This window comes from Dioscorea cayenensis, unplaced genomic scaffold, assembly GCF_009730915.1.
Source record: "Dioscorea cayenensis subsp. rotundata cultivar TDr96_F1 unplaced genomic scaffold, TDr96_F1_v2_PseudoChromosome.rev07_lg8_w22 25.fasta BLBR01000186.1, whole genome shotgun sequence".
Classification (NCBI taxonomy): domain Eukaryota; kingdom Viridiplantae; phylum Streptophyta; class Magnoliopsida; order Dioscoreales; family Dioscoreaceae; genus Dioscorea; species Dioscorea cayenensis.
Window position 1 is genome coordinate 38,502 of NW_024086577.1, and position 5,112 is coordinate 43,613.

The window sequence follows — 5,112 nt, forward strand, 5'->3', positions numbered from 1 at the left end:
TAAATTATACCTCTAGGATGATGAACAGAACGATCGGCCAGCTGTAAATTCATGCGAGTTGGCCTTAGCTCTCCCAACCCCAATTTCTGAAATAATGTGTACGGCATGACATTTATACTAGCTTCGGAATCGGCCAGAGCTTTTTCTTCCCCCAAACATCCGATTGCACAAGGTATGATAAAGCATCCTGGATCTTTCATTTTGTTTGGCAAATTCTTTTGAAGCATTGCCGAACAATTCCCTTCTAAAACCACAACCACACTTTCCTCCATCTTCTTCTTATTGGTCATGAGGCCCTTCAAGAACTTTGCATAACGAGGCATTTGAGATAATGCCTCTACAAAGGAAATGTTAATGTGTAGCTATTTGAATAGATCCAGAAATTTCCTATTTTGCGCTTCCACTTGCTCTTTTTTCAAAAGCCCCGGATAAGGGATCCATGGAGTATATGAAGGGAGTGACACAGCTGGCCCCTTTTCTTATCTTGTACCTTATCTTTTGGTGTTTCTTGAGAAGTTTCAGCATTTTTCCCAGTGGGGGTTTTAGCTTGAAGAATTTTAGAATTTTTCTCAGTAGTGAGCTCTTCTTGGAGCTCTCAACCACTCTTCAAAGTGATCGCTTTCACTTGCTCCATTGGGTTAGTCTCGGTGTTACTTGGTAAGCTTCCCAAAGGCCTCTCCGCCAATAACTTCGCTATTTGTCTGACTTGATTCTCCAAATTGTGTAAAGAAGCAGTATGATTGCGGAGTGTTGCCTCTATGTTTTGGAATCTTGTGTTGGTTGATTGAATAAACTTTGACAAAACCCTTTATATTTATGAAACTCTCTCCGGAATCGAATGTTTTTGCTGAAATCCTGGTGGGGCAGCAGTCTTTTTCTATCCTTGATTGCCCCATGAGAGATTTGGGTGGTTTCTCCATCCTTGGTTATAGGTGTTGCTATACGGATTACCTTGTCCTCTTCCCGAATTACCCACAAAATCTACTTGTTCAATTGGGGCTGAAGTAGTAATCAAGATAGGACAATCGGATGGCATATGTAAACCCCCACAACCATCACAACTTGTGATTGCGGCTACCTTTGATGAAGTCAAAGTATCCAATTTCTTGATCAATGCCTCGACTTGGGCTGCGAAAGATGTAACCGCATCAATCTCATGGAGTCCGACCACTTTCTTCTTTTCTCTTACATTCCATTGGTAGCTATTCAAACCCATTTCCTCAATCAATTGTCGGGCTTCTTCGGGGGTCTAGTTTCCCAATGTTCCTCCCGTGGCGGCATCAAGAAGTTGTTTGTTGCTCGAGTTCAACCCATTGTAAAATGATTGAATGACCATCCAATTGGGGAACCCATGTTGTGGACACTTCCGCAAGAGGTCCTTGAATCATTCCCAAGTCTCAAATAAAGATTCAATTTCCATTTGAACAAATGATGATATCTCATTACGAAGCCTTGCCGATTTCCCCGGTGGAAAATACCTTGCAAGGAAAACCTCGGTCATTTCGTTCCATGTTGTGATAGAGGTTATTGGCAATAAATGGAACCATTGTTTGGCTCTTCCCTTTAATGAAAATGGGAAAGCCCTCAAGCGAATTGCATCATCTGAAACCCCATTGGTCTTCAACATATCACAAACTTCTAGGAAATTCTCAATATGATTGTTTGGATCTTCATCTGCTAACCCATTAAATTGTGCGGACTGTTGAACCATTTGAATGAAACCCGGCTTTAACTCAAAATTCTGGGCTGCTACTGGTGGCCTAACAATGCTCGATTGTGTCCCATGAATTGTAGGCCTAGCAAAATCTAAAAGTGTTCTTGGTTGCCATCCTTGTTCTGCCATATTTTCAGATTCTTCAACCTCTATTTCAGCTGGAAAATTCTGTTCCTGCACAGGTTCCTTGCCCTTTCTAAAAATTCTTCGCTCAATTTCAGGATATTCTTCAACCAATGTCGAAGGGTTCCCTCGGGTCATAACCTGTAGCTGAAATCAATGAAAAGAAACAATAAGAACCGCGGAAGAAAGAAGTATGAAGTAGAAATAATAAATGAAAATGTGATTGACTAAAGTAACCAAGTCCTAATGTTCCTAATATCCCATTCCTCGGCAACGGCACCAAAAAATTGACACGTCCGAATATGTGTGTAAACCGCAAGTGCACGGGTGTCGAAGTAATAATTACCCCGGTGAGTGGGTAGTCAAATCCATAGGGAATGGAAGTATTAGTATTAACCAATTCTTAGTTACCTAGTCAAAATCAATGGATGTGATGAAATGAACTAATTGCAAGAGAATTAATAACAAAGCAAACGGGCAAGAAAAACAGCTAAAGGAGATCTAAATCAATAAAGATGAGGTACCCGGACAATGCTCCCCCTAGGATCTAACATGAAGCTCAAGATTCACTAAATGCTTCTAAACCGAGTCTAATGAGTCGAGGCAATCCAAGAATAACTGGCCCTTGCTTCCAAGCCACCGGCACTAGTCCCCTATAAGGTCCCGGCGGAGATATCACTCAATCTTAACACCTCAAATCCCATATGACCGCAATACTCTCTAGGGACACCTAAGAGTGAAACCGATTCCTAAAGACAGATCCAACTCTAATTCCTGAAGAAGGATCCCTAACCCCCTACAAGGTCTCGATGGAGAAATCGCTCAATCTCACGCCTCACACAAAACATGGTTGCATACAGTCTAGGGAATACAGAGATTGGAAACACTCAATCGGAAGGGAAAGGGGACACTCCACTTTCTCATGACTCATCCTCTCAACCCTCTTTAACCTTGAAGTTCTAACTCTAATGGAGACCTCTCTCTCTCATCAAAGTGACAATTCAAGCAAAACACGATCCAAACACTCTTCTCTTGAGGCCACATGTCCGGGCACACGTCCATGTGGTAGGCTATAAAACTTTTCTTGATCAATGCATCTTTGAAAGGTCTTGCAATCTTCACAAAGAGAAGGAACATGAAGATGTGGCTGCCTTTGTACCCTTCCAACTAGTGAATTAACGTGAATCCTCTTGGAAGTTGGCACACATCCCCAGGTTAATGAACTCCTCTGGTGTCTTGGTCCTTCAATTGAATAAGAACTAACAACATTGTGTCTTTATAGCCTATCTTTGCTTCCTTTTTACTCTTCAAGGTATTCACAACCTATATGCATAAAAGGACACCAAATACACAATATAAGACATAAACCATGATAAAAATGATGCTCAATGCATGTAAAACATATATAAAAATATGGCTACTCAAGCACTTATCAATTCCAAACGGGTATGGATCTTCATAAGGCCACTCCAGGGGTAACTCTATGCCCCTGTGTTTTCTCAGGATAGAGGAGAGACTCTCTGCAGGGATCCACATGGGCGTGTGGAAATTACCCACGCCCTTGTGTTTGTCACAGGATCATCCACAAAGGCAGATACACGCCGCTGTGTATTATCGGGAAAATCTCTAAGTCTCTGCAGCAGAAACACACGCCTGTGTGGAATTAACACACGGGCTTGTGATGGTCGTCAGGTCATTCACAAAGGCGAGTCCACGCCCATGTACATCCTCTGGATGAGCTCTTAGTAGAAATACACGCCCGTGTTGGAGTTCCACACGGCCGTGTGTATTCTCTGATGTCTAAAAAAAATCTCCAGGCCCTGCAAAAAATTTTTGAACATGTATACACACTCATAGACTGCCTATACAATGCAAACTATACTAGAGAATCATGAAAAAAAGTGCGAACGACCAAGAAATTCGCTAAAACACATTTAAGCACAGGATAACACCAAATATCCACAAGAAAATCCCAGCCATAGCATATACAAATCAAGACACCAACACTCAAAGCATTATTCATGCAAACACTAAACTAAAAACTTAGAAAAATAGTAAACACTTGGGTTGCATCCGAAGAAGCGCTTGTTTAACGTCACTTAGCTTGAAATACCCCGTCATACCTCATGAGGGCTCATAGATGAAAGTTTCCCTCTTACCAATAACTTGGAAGCATGGTGAACATAGTCTTTTGAAGGCAGAGGGAGAGTTGTCGAGCTTGTTACCATATGAGGGTTCTTCACCCTTGTTCCATTCTTGTGCGATGGAGTGAAGCGTTTAAGTGATTTTAGCACCTACGGCTTAATTATGGCTAGGGACCTTCCACCTGGATCAAAGGGTTAGGTCTATACATAGGAATAGGGTTTATCACTTGGAATCCATAGAACTCATTGCAATTCTATACGAGTGCGAGGTTTCGAGGTTTTTCAATCTCACCTCCGGGACATGTATTGTGTTAGGCATGGTTGATTTTAGATTTGGGACCATGTAATTAAGGATTTCCACAACTCATTGTTGCATCACTTAGAAAGCATAATAGAGGGCTCTTGCACTTGAAACGATTGTCCTAGGCAAAACAATATCCGGGTACCCCATCTCTATCGATTGCCTTACCTTCTCCTTTACTTGTGTTCTCTATCTTGTTGCTTTTACTTTTTTTATTTCATATTTTGTCACACATATCACTATTCATCTTTCACATTAGTTAAGAAACAACTCAAGTGTCTTTATTCCCTACTCTCTGTGGATACGATACCCACTATCTGTGGAAACAACTTAAGGCAGCCACGCGTTCACGTGGCCCCTCTGGTGAGCTAACCACGCGTCCATGTGGGCACGTGACTTGCCCACAAACCCGTGTGCGCTGGAAAAGTACCCAATAAGGCAAGAAAAGCGCTTGGCTTGCCCTTCACGCCCGTGTGGAGCCATGTACTCATCAAATTCATGCTTAACTGACTTCTTTTGAAGCTTTATTTGCAAGTATGACACCAAGGACTGAAAAACTTGCTCCAAAATGCTTTGATCTCATACGGTTAACCTTGGATGAGAACATGCTATTGGCATACCGACGACACCAGATGATGATGTCGATGCTTGAGCGTCCCACTCATAATTCTTTAGTTTTCTTTACTTTTGTTTTCATTTTTAGTTTTCTTTATTTTATCTTTTAGACTTTAGTTATCTTTGTGCTTTGTTTTGTTTGTGCGAGTTTGTGCTTCATTTGTTTTACTTATAAGGACTCATACATCTGTTCTATTTTGTTGAGCTTCACTGAA

General features: G+C 41.5%; 1 non-coding gene across 1 annotated transcript; it reads left to right on the forward strand.

The window, feature by feature from the left end:
• Positions 1–1,346: 1,346 nt before the first annotated feature.
• On the forward strand, positions 1,347–1,453 carry LOC120253743. The gene has a single exon (XR_005534388.1). It is a non-coding gene; the product is annotated as a small nucleolar RNA R71 (small nucleolar RNA).
• Positions 1,454–5,112: the final 3,659 nt, after the last annotated feature.